The sequence below is a fragment of the Equus caballus genome, chromosome 15, assembly GCF_041296265.1.
Source record: "Equus caballus isolate H_3958 breed thoroughbred chromosome 15, TB-T2T, whole genome shotgun sequence".
Classification (NCBI taxonomy): domain Eukaryota; kingdom Metazoa; phylum Chordata; class Mammalia; order Perissodactyla; family Equidae; genus Equus; species Equus caballus.
Window position 1 is genome coordinate 88235899 of NC_091698.1, and position 12188 is coordinate 88248086.

Below are 12188 nucleotides of genomic sequence, written 5' to 3' on the forward strand. Positions count from 1 at the left end.
ATTAAGCAACAATTTGTGTTATTTTTCTACATAGTGTGCTAGAATGAAGAGATAAGGAAGTCCTCGTCCAATACTTTGAAGAACTCACCCATCAGTGGAGAGTATATGTAAATAAACAGATATTTTGCAATAATGCTCAAAAATTGTTCTCTAGTCAGAGGGAACCCTGGTTCCTTCCAGTACAGTGTCTTTTACATTCATCCCTTTGGCTCTCATAATGACCTTTGGACACCAACCATCCCCTTGGGTCTTGAAGAGCTGTGTTCTGGTAAGGTGTGGATGGAGTGAGGGGATGGAGGGTCTTTCCACATGTGAAACACATAGGCAGATACAGGAAGTCATGTTCTGAAGGGGTGATAAGGCTGATCCAAGGAACTTGGTAGAGTTTGACAGCCAAGGTTGGCATCAAAGAGAGTGGAAGAGGCTTGAGAACTAGGTCACTAGTGTATAGGGACAACTGGAAACAGCAGGCCAGAGAGGGCTCGGAGATATGCTGGAAGGATAGTTCTGTTTTAGGGTTTCTCCTAACAGCTGACATGGGCTTGCCAGGTGCATTTAAAGGGCTGAAATAGAAGGGGTACTAATTGCCACATGTATTACATTGTCTCTTTGGGAAAATGCATTCTGTATTAGGAAAGGAAGTAAGGTGGAAACCAAAGACATTTAGACTCATACAAAAATGGTCGCATTATTGAGGCTTTTCTTTTGCTTCATTAAGTAAATGGAATGACAAGGTAGCAATGTGATATGATTACTTGACTTTTCTGCTTATAGGCAAGGAAAGGAGAACTCATTATTTCATTTACCATTGGACATATTTCAAGAATATGTTAATCTACTTTTCTGCCTTGGTAATGGAGTGGAGTGGATATAATGGAATATTTGTTTCCCTTAACCTCAATGGCCTCACTTTTTGATGTTTTAATCATTAATCTCCTGGTATTATTTAATAATTATATCATATATGAATCTTATCTCCTCACTATGGTCTGAATGGCTATATCCCCCCCAAATTCATATGTCGAAATCCTAACCCCCAAGGTAATGGTATTAATAGGTGCAGCCTTTGGGAAGCAATTAGGTCACAAAAGCAGAGCCCCCATCATTGGGATTAGTGCCCTTATAAAAGAGACCCCAGAGAGCTAGCTTTTCCCTCCCACTGTGTGATGGCACAGCAAGATGGCACCATCTATGCATCAGAAAGTGGGTCTCACCAGACAACAAATGTTCTTGTGCCATGATCTTGGACTTCCCAGCCTCCAAAACTGTGAGCAATAAATGTGGTTTATCAGCCATCCAGTTGAGGGTATTTTTGTTACAGAAACCGAATGGACACTCTCCAAAGAGTCTATGAATTCCTTGGGCAGCAGAACATATTTCCTACATCTTGACCTTTCCTGCAAAATCTAGCTCATTGGCTTGGGCATTAGCAGTGGCCCATGAATGGAACTGGAATGACCAAGGAACAGCAATACTGTCACTGTTGTTGTGATCTGAATGTTTATATTCCCCCCGAATTCATGTTGAAATCTTAACCCCCAAAGGTGATGGTCTTCGTAGGTGGGGCCTTTGGGAGCTGATTAGGTCATGAGGGTGGAGTCCTCAAGAATGGGATTAGTGCTCTTATAAAAGAGAACCCACAGAGCTTTTTAGCCCTTTCCACCATGTGAGGACATAAGAAGTCTGCAATCCAGAAGAGGGCCCTCACGCAACCATGCTGGCACCATGATCCTGGGCTTTCAAGCTCCAGAACTGTAAGAAACTAATTTCTGCTGTTTATAAGGCTCCCAGTCTGTGGTATTTTGTTATAGAAGGCCGAACTGACTAAGACAGTTGTTTTAGTTTCCTGACGAGTGAGATGCCATGGATGCTTGCCTAGTGAGAGAGAGTGATCAATGAAAGAGGGTGGAGCTAACACCTTAAGAATAGAAATCCCAGCACATTAAAAATAGAAGTTCCTTGTCAAAGCAAGAGGCAAGCTCCTTAAAAGTAAGTTTATTATCTGATTAAATGTGTGCTTTTCTCTGATTTGAATCCTAGTCTCTGAAATCTGAAGGGAAAGGAACACCTGAGGGCTCCTTGATTTGATGGGTGCATATTGATGACCCTTGGAGACTAGTTGTCGGGCTTCTATGACCCATGTGGGTGGCTCACTTCCTGTCTAGGCAGAGGTTCACCTCCCTGAGCTCCCTCAGTGCCTGGCGAGCCTTCATGCTGGCAGAAGTTAGGTTTAGCAGCTGGGCCGAGACTTGGGAATATTCAGGGGGGAAGATTTGTTGTGGGGAACCATTTTTAAATGTAAATTCAGTATTTTGGCTAAGCATTCTTTTTCTGCTGAAAGGAGACAGGACTAGTGCAATTGACATCTACAAGTGTAATGATTTTATAATTAATTCACACCACCGGCCATCTTGTGTGGGGCACATGGAGTGCAACCTATGTTTGGACTCACACATACGCGCTCACATAACATGTACATGTTCTCTCTAGAGGGAATATGGTGGAGTGATCTTTGGGGCATAGGCAAGAATCACCCTATGGTTTGGGCTTCACTAATCTGTTTCTTTCCTTGAAAGAAAGCTTTAGCTGTTCAATTTAGTTTTGTTTACTTGACATGTTGTGTTTGAAATTTGCCTGCACGCCTAGAGGCTAGAAGGCCATGGAAAATGTGTACATTCTAACTGAACCCAAAAACACAATCTCATGAATTCAGGCACGGACAGCCAGGGACCATCCTTTACTCCAAGAAGGAAATTAGAGTGGAAAAGAAAGCTCTTTCCATCCTTGAAAAGATGAAAAAAAAAAAACCCAAACATGTTTAGAAGTGAAAATTCGTAACACAAAGTCTTCTATCCAAAAATGTAACAAAATTTCCAGCAGGATATTATAAGCAAATTTACTGCTGCATCAGTTCCATTTCAAAACATTGTGTGCCCCTTATAGAGTTGGCTGCTAGTTATAGTTTTTGTCAACTGAAGAATATGCTTTATCCCCATTTGACTTAAGTAATATTAATTGAGGCTTTCAGTTATATTGAATGAAAATTTATTGTGAGAAAAGGAGAGAGGGTACCAAGAGAATCTGTTTGTTAGGAACATTTCAAAGGGTTAGCTCTTCTCTCTCAACGGCAGTGCTTAAAGAATGACCTTCCAGATTAATAAAAATAAAGGATTAGCTCTCTCCTCAAGTATTTCAAATAATTTATAGTTGATGTGAGTACAGATTACTCGGCAAAGAAATCATCTAGTGATTGGAGTTCACAGAGGGAAAAGCTAAAATCTAAAGAAAACTAGGTTTGGGGTTTCCCCAACGTAGAAAATATGGGAAAGACTAAATCCAGTTTTTGAGAGGTCAAGCCAATCAACATAATTAGCATACAAAAGCAACCAGTGATCAAATATCTTATGTTTTACGAGTTTGATACAATGCCCAGCAAAACCAATGTGCTTAATAAATTGTAAATGGTATTAACAACATTCCCTTGCTGCTGGTAGAGAGTTAACGTTGTCACTTTGGGAGCCCTTATTAACCCTTTAAGTATGGTTATTTTCATTGAGTAAAGAGGGGAAAGGGTTCATTGGGCAACAGTGGGGTGGTGGAAATGATGCTTCTTTCCACAATGAACAGATGTCTCGCCTCTCATTGGGATAATCGATTCTAATATTATTAAGCACAACCCCAATAAATCTGCCCTTGTATTTTTCTGATACAAATACAATATACCTACCACTGCTCAATATCTTTCATATGTGAAGTAATAAAACTGATTCAATATGAAATCTTGTACTTTACATGTAAATTGGATTGCTATGGGCCATTAGACTCTTTACATAAACAATATATTTTGTTTAAAAGAAAACGGTGCTCAGTTTAACATTCTGAAAGTTCATAATGTGCAAAACCACATTAGCAGAGTAAATGGTGTTGGGAAGGAATCTGGCATGGCCAACAGAGGCATCAAGGAGAAAGGAGCCTTAACTTCCAGTAAAACAACTTCCTCCCATGGGTGGTTTTAATAAGATGGCTGCCAACAGGTGAAAGCTCACTAATGTCAGGTGTAATTAAAAACCTTAATTCCAGAATCATTCTCTAAAGCATTCAGTGTACTATGTCCAGGGGCTGAGGCAGAGAAGCCTAACCAAGGCAGCAAATTGTTTGCTTCTCCAAGAAGACAGCCATGGCTGCACAGAAAGGTGATGACATATTGAGGCCAAGTCTGGCAATATAATATGATGTCACTGTATCCATTTTTGATATTAGATAATAGCCTTCATTCTGGTAGGTCAGTATCTCATTCCTTGGCTTATTTATCTCCATTATGTACAAAATCTGCAAACCAGAATTCGTAGACAAACCTTACCCAAGTGTATTGCAATATTTGCATCTTGGCCTCCTTTGCAACACTGATCCTTGTGCTCTGCCACAGCTGTCAGAGTAATGGCTTTTTTCCCTTTTTATCTGGGTTGGCTTTATTCCCAGATTCCAAATGAAAGAGACAGCATTTTACTTGACCACCCCATTCCAACCGTTAAATACTGTGCCTTCAGGCTCCGATGCTCTAATGGTCGATTAAAGTTGATAACAGTCTGTCCAATTTCCATTTTTTAACATTCAGCCTGCTGAAATTGTAATATTGTGAAAACCTGAAGTCTATAGGACCTGCCTGAGAATCTGTCTGGATGTCAACACATAATAATAAACAAGGGGAAAAAAGTAATGCCAACAGGCCTCAGCATTTGCAGAGCTTGAGTTAGCTACGTGGCCCAGCCAAGTTTGTGTAGAGTTGAAGTAGGTGATAGATCAACTGGTCTATCAAACAGGATGTAGAGTGGAGCCACTCACACGGTGGTTTACTGCTGTGGAAGGCAAACATCCTCAAAAACTCTAAACCACTGAACAACATATGCCTTCCCTTCCCCACCTGCCTTCCCAGGCACTCAGTCCTTCTCGGTCTTATTAAAAGCCTTCCTTACCTTGTTTGGCAGACACATAACTCATAGCTCCTGGACTTTGTTGTTAGGGCTGAAGGGTCACAAAGGTACAAATCTAATTGAAATATTTTCGTAAATCTGATTTCCCAGGGGATCAGAATAAAACAGTTTGAAATAATCTCTTTTGTAAACTAACAGTGGTCTTTCTTGAGCCTTAGAAAAACAAAACTAAAACCAGAGATTCTGGGATGGATTTGTAGACCAGTAGAATTCTGAGATAAGCAATTTGATCCCTGCCTTCTAAGTGATGGAAAAAACTAATAATCTCGCCTTGGGCCATACTCCCTGCATTGGTAATATGCAGACTCGACTCCGTTCCTGTCGTTGTACTAGTCAGCTTGCCTTTCTTAGACACGCTTGGGTTCTTTCTCTGAACGTGAATGATCTCCCAGAGTTCTCATCTTTCGTAGGCTAGTCTCATTTTTTCCAATCAATTGCTCAGCTCTAGGATGCTTTTTTGTGTTGGGGAAGCAATTGCCCATTTTCTGAGTCTTTGCTGTTAAAGTAAGTGCAGATGAGTCCTTCAGACTCTGAGAAATTTATCACTGTCGATAAATATGACATTTCCGGGATTGTGGCTTCAGTCTCCTAGGCTGCCTGAAATGAGACTGGGGAACTTGAAGGGCCAAATATTTAGTTCTCCAGGTTATTACCACATCACAGAGCCTGTGCTTACTTTTAGACAAATAATCTGTTCATCTAAAAATATGGATCTTATTGCTTAAAAACAAAAAAGGATTCACGCTAACCCTATCCAACAATTTGAACTCTCTCTCTTGTCTACTTTGTCTCTGACACAGGGGGGGTCTTCTCTTCAAGGGAAGGGAGCATTCATATTTTCTCATCTTCAATGAGATAAAAATAAGAGCATGTAGAAATGCAACATCAAAAATTCATGTGACTCCAGAATTTTTCTTTCTCCTGTTTTTGGACCGTGGTGGCATAAAGTCTGCCCCATAGTACGTAAACCCTGAGGATATTTATCTTTATTGTTCTTTTTCTTCAGATTACTAAAGATGTTGGTGCTTAATGTTTATTGCTGAAATGCTTTTGAACTCTGGGAAGCCTATACTTCAGACAATGGGTGTGAATTAAAGTGGAGAGAAATACTCCATCTTCCGGGACTATCTTCATTTCCCAGAATTAGCTATTGATATTTGCCTGGTAGAAGCTTTAGGTCACAAACTTTCTGCCTCAAAAATCCATTTCTATTTACATGTTTGTCATAGTTTCATCAATTTTCTTCCACCTTTCCAGAAACCCATGAAAAATCCTGGCACAATAGATGATGATGATGATCATAGTAATTAATAATAATAATAATAGCAACAGTAATAATAAAGATAGCAACTAACCCTTATATACCATGTTATCATGTGCCAGAGAGTTTTCCAAGTGCTTTACAAGGATTAACTTATTTAATCCATATGACAACTTTGTGAGGTAAGTGCCATTATCCTCTCCATTAAACAGATGAAAAAATTGAGGCACGGACTGGTTACATAACTTGCTCAAGGTCAGATAGCTAGTAAGTGGTCAGATGAGATTTGAACCCAGAAAGGATGACTTGAGAATCTTCTGCTTAATTTATCTTGTGGGATTAATTAATTATTAACTGATTAATTATTGCTTTGGTTGCCAGAACAAAATACACAGACTGGGTGGCTTCAACAACAGAAATTTATTTTTTCAGGCTAGAATTCCAAGATCAAGGTGTTGGCAGGTTTGGTTTCTTCTGAGGTAGACGTCTCTCCTGGGCTTGCAGACTGCCACCTTCTCACTGCGTCCTCAGCCGGTCTTTCCTCTGTGCGTGTGCATCCCTGATGTCTCTGTGTGTGTCCAAATTCCCCCTTCCTACAGGAACATCAGTCAGATTGGATTAGAGGCCACCCTGGTGGCCTCCTCATTTTAACTTCATCAGCTCTTTAAAGGCCCTAAAGCTAATTCAGGCCGTAACCGTGGACTTCTGAAGACCTCTGGTTTTCCTGGCCTTTGAGTCTTCTACCTTGCTTTGTTGTTGGGTATCTCTTTTTGCTCCCTATCTACCTGGCATTCTACTCTGCTTGCTTGCCCAGACGCTCTGCCCACTGAGGCCCTGCCCTGCAGACTCAGTCCCGCCTAAAAACCCAACAAAGCTCCAATTAAGAGCCCATGTCCATTAGCCAGGATGTCTGGAGTGAGGTGCTACCCAGAGCCTGCTGTTGGGATTACTGAGGGATGGGTCTTCTGTATGCCTCCAAGTAGTAGCATTTCCCTGTTTCTGTTGGGTGTGATCAGTTGTGAGATTTTAATCCTCAGTTTTCTGATTATCCCTCCATATTCGTTATAGGATGGGAGCTCTGGCTTCAGTGTAAGCTTTGTGTTCTGCTACTTTGGAAAGTTTAAAATCCCTTAGTCTAGATCCATCTCTGAAGTGCCTTCCATAGTTCTTAAAGGTGATGCTTGATAACGCAAAGTGAGTGGGAAAGAGACACATCACAATAGGAGGTTGGAATAAAATAGAAAATAATTAGAATAATAAAATGAAGAAAGCAAAAAAAAAAAAGTCTGTTGTACAATGTTTCTTCTGGATTGGATAATTTATAGGAAAGTGCTTGAAAAGCCTTCAGTGCTCTCCAGTGAGAGGCGGCGTTATTATTATAATCATTGCATTTGTTTTATTCTTCTCACCTCAGGATTCTGGTTTCTGTCAAAGTTGGACAGAGAAATGAATCAGGAGGTGGATTGGAAATCTGGAAGGCCGGGGTGCTGTTGAACACCCGCAGGAGGGGAAGCTGTCTTCTTGGGCCTCTGCGTGCCCAGTGAGCATCCTGAAGATCAAGGAAACATTCAGCCCAGCTTCCTGGAGCAGCAATTGGAAGCTGAAGGAAAAGGCCTGTTTGTGCTGTAAGTAGGGGAAGGGGAGGGCAATTCCCAAATCAAGGCCATGCAACATTAGTTCAAACCAAAACACGGAACAGTTCCCACCTGGCAAAGCAGTTAGAATCAAACACTCGTACACATAGCAGAGAGAGAGAGGGGAGGCTAGAGGAAAAATAGGCCAAGTAATACGTGTGAAAGGGGATTGAAGCCAGTAATGACTCAAAAACGGCTGAGCTGCCGAACCTATTTAAAAATCCTCTTAAAAACAGAAGCAAAGAAGAAAAGGAACATGGACAGGAGTGGCACAGTGATGACCTTGAAGAATAATTAAACCAAAACCAAGTGAGGGGCTATTTTGCAGCTCAGAGCATAGAGAAATCAGGGTGGGATGGCAGGATTCTGAAGGCATTAAGGGAGCTTGTGCTCTCTAAGCTAATTAGTTCGCACACTTACAGTTATTTTGGGGAAACGTAATAGGGATCTAAGGATGCTAAGAAGAGAAGGGAATATAAAAAGTGGCTTCAATCTGAAACCAAGACAGAAGCCTTATGGAAATGCAGTTCAATACAGCTGATGTCAACATGCAACGGGGGATGTGAAGGAGGGACCCCAGCATCCAGAGGGTAATGGGATCGTTGGCAAGAACTGTGATTGATTTTTTTCAAGAACAAAGCAGGCCCAACAATTGATTTTTTCTTGTGCACAGGAATTGGCCGAATTTTAAAAGATAGCATAAATCTTTGAACTTTACTCACAGGTTTGGCACCAAGGTTCACATCATTTATTTCGAAGCTGGGGTAGCTTGGCTGTGTGGGCCCTTGTCACATGGATGAGTGGCCAGAGGACCAAAGCAAAGGAGGAGGCAGACAGCAGTTTATCCAGCTCCTTGTTGGTGGGGAGCAAATCATTCAGGTTAATGAAACCTTCAGGTGATTCTCAAATGGGGGATTCTGATGATTCCCTGAGAATGTGAAGTCCTGTACAATGAGATTAGGAAATTGTAAGATAAGGTTTGCCTGAGGGCAAAACTAGATACCATCTTAGTAATGTAACTGGGCCTGAAAAGATTCTTGTCTTGGATGGATGACCAGACTACATGAATTCTCATGCTCCTTGTATACTTGGTATTTTACAATTCTAGGAATAGTGGTCCTCATAATTTTTGAATAGTGAAGGGAAGCAGACAGGCAAGCCAATCAGAGGTTAAGTTGGAATCCCAAGGAAATAGGAGTTATCCCAGGGAGGTGAGGGCTACATACGCTTTGATGTTCTTCTTCATCCGTGCTCTGCCTCATTCCAAGGTTGAGTATACTGTTCCTATTGCCCCAGCCATCCTTGAGCCTTGCTGTTTTAATCCCATAACCTATAACTCATCCAATTCCTGAGTACTCCCATTGTTATTCCTCATGAGCCTGAGTCTATTTTAGGGCGAGTTTACACTGTGAAGATGCAGAGTCGGTAAAATGTTAAGGATATACAGGCCAAGAAGAATACATAATCCAGTACTTTTATGGCTTAATTCAGAAATCTTCATGGGCAAAGAGACATAAGTCTTTAAGATTCTGAATGTGTAAAGTGAAAAGGTAATCCGCTTTGATAAAATGAAGGACAGGCAAGGGGCCAGCCCTGCAGTGTAGTGGTTAAGTTTGCACACTCTGCTTTGGTAGCCTAGGGTTTGTGGGTTTGGAGCCTGGGCACGGACCTACACACTGCTCATCCAGCCATGCTGTGGCAGCCTCCCACATACAAGGTAGAGGAAGATTGGCTTGGATGTTAGCTCAAGGCCAATCATCCTCACACAAAAAAAGACAAGCTAATAGATCAGAGAAGGTCCTGGCTCATGATGCTCTTGAAAGCCCTCTTCCTGTATGATTTCATTGCCTTGGAAGCCTCCAGGGCAGGGTCTTTTCCATTTTACAGATGAGAATATTGAAACACAAGTCAAGGGACTTCCAGTTTTAGCTTCTGCATGTAAAGAGCTTGGAAGTCATCACTCCCGCCTTTACAACAAGAAAAAAGCTAACCAGACTGAAAATCAACTGCTTCTCTGGGACCATCAGAGAATGTCACAGAGCAAACCATCACTTCTAAATCAGGAGAACCAGGTGAATACAGAAAAGTCACACAGAACTGTGCTTACCTGGAGCAAAGGTAAAACAAAGTTCTTTATATTTGTCATTCAAAATTGATCTAAAATATAACTGGGAAAGTAATAATAGTAATAATTTATTTGTATGATTACGTGATTGTCTGATTTGGCTTATGGATAAGTAAAACGAACATTAGCAATGTCATAAGGAACAGCAAGGAGGAACTGGGAATTGTAACTCTGTTATAAGGTACTTTCACTAAATATGAAGCAGTATGCTGTTATTTGAAGGTGGGCCTGGATTATGTATATTTTAAACTTCAGGGCAACCACTGAAAAAATTCTTAAAAAGAAGAAAAATCAATATGTTAAGAAAGGTGAGAAAATAGATTCATGTAAAATGCTCAATTAAAACCAGAGAAGTTTCAAAAAGGTGGAAAAAAGAAACAAACAGTAAGTGCAATGAATAGAAACAATTATCAATATAATAGACGTTAATCCAAATATATCAATAATCACTTTAATGTACATGTTCTAAATACGTCAATTAAAAGACAAATTGTCACAGTGAATAAAGAAACGAGAACCAATTATATTTGTCTACAAGAAAACCACTTTAAACATTGACTCAGATATGTTAAAAGTAAAGGGGTGGAGAAAGATATACCACGCTAACCCTAATCCAAAGAAAGCTGGAGTAACTATATTAATTTCAGACAAAGCTGACTTCAGAGCAAGGAAAATTATTGGGAATAAAGAGGTGCATTATAGAATGATAAAGGGGCCAATTTTGCAAGAAGACATAACAATCCTTAATGTACTATATGTAACTAACAAAAGAGTGCCAACACACAGGACTGAAGGAGAACGGAAAAGTCAATTACTATACTTGGAGACTTTAATACCCACCCTTTCAGTAACTAATAGACAAGGCAGGCTGAAAACCGGTAAAGTTATAATTGACCTGAACAGCACTATCAATCACTTGATCTAATTGACATTTATAGAATATTCTATCTAGTAACAACAGAATATACATTATCTCAAGCTCACATGGAAGATGGACTCTGAATGGGGAGATATTGAGATCTTTTTAAAGATGCAGAGCTCCCCTATCCACAATCTGATCCTGGAAAATTGCATGGGCTCATATCTCTGGACCACAGCCCCTGGTTTTAAAGGCCTGCTGCAACTTAAGGTTCTCACTGCTGCTTCTAATGCGTTTCCAGAATAGTGGTGTCCATGGGAAAGATCTCATGACCTGGGAACACCCCTTTGCAGGCTCCTAAGCAGTCCTGGAGGATCAAGAGACACACAAGAAGGGGAAAGTCTTTTCTTCTTTCCTGCTTTCCATCTCTTCTAGATATTTTCTCCTTTCCATACTTTACATACATACTCACACTCAATGTACACTCAGAACAGGAAAAATCTCACCAACTCTGACCCCATTCTCGAATTATTTGCCCCAAAGAAATAGAGAATAGTAGGGACAGAAATTTTAAATTTTAACTATAAAATTAGTGTCTATTAGTTAACTTTGAATTAGTTAACTATGAAAATTAGTAAGCATTCATTATAGAAAAATTAAAAGAAAACTGGAAAGTAAAAGTTTCCACACGTGTGGTTTTTGAAGATTTCACAGAATAGTCAACATTCTCCTCAACATCTTGAACTACAAGCTCTGATTCACCTTCAGAATGATTGTATGATTAGAACATTTCTGGAGAATCATACCAGAAATTGATGACTGTAATTGCTTCTTGGGGTCGAGAAAAACTTACCTTTCATGAGCTTTTATAATGTTCGAACTTTTCGCTCTGAGCATGCACTGCCTTTTAAAAGCTAAGATAAACAAATTAGACAATTAATCAATTGGCTAATTTTTAAAAGTTGTTCTTGTTAAGAAGGCATCAAAACCCAGTCCCTCAAATTAAAGTTCTTTTCTGTTTTAAAGATCTCAAAACAGAGGGTTAAGTCCCAGCCCTTTCCTTAATATGCCACATGACTTGTGTTTCCAATCCATGAACACAGAATATCTTTCCGTTAATTGATTTTCTTTGATTTCTGTCATCAATTTTATAGTTTTCCACATGTAGATCTTATACATATCCTGTTAGATTTATACCTAAGCATTTTGTTTTTTGGTGTTATTGTAAATGGTATTTTTTAATTTCAAATTTGAGTTGTTCATTACTGGTATATAGGACAGCATTTGACTCTTGTATACTAACCTTGCATCCTATGAC

The 12188-nt window shown here is 40.0% G+C and overlaps 1 long non-coding RNA gene across 1 annotated transcript in view; it reads left to right on the top strand.

Moving 5' to 3' along the window:
• The first annotated feature begins 1152 nt into the window (after positions 1 to 1152).
• LOC138917895 (uncharacterized) overlaps positions 1153 to 12188 on the top strand; it is a 78971-nt gene continuing 67935 nt past the window's right edge. Inside the window, exons 1-3 of the long non-coding RNA XR_011426552.1 lie at positions 1153 to 1267; positions 7667 to 7877; positions 9774 to 10004. This is a non-coding gene — a long non-coding RNA (uncharacterized lncRNA). The remainder of the gene's footprint in view (positions 1268 to 7666; positions 7878 to 9773; positions 10005 to 12188) is intronic.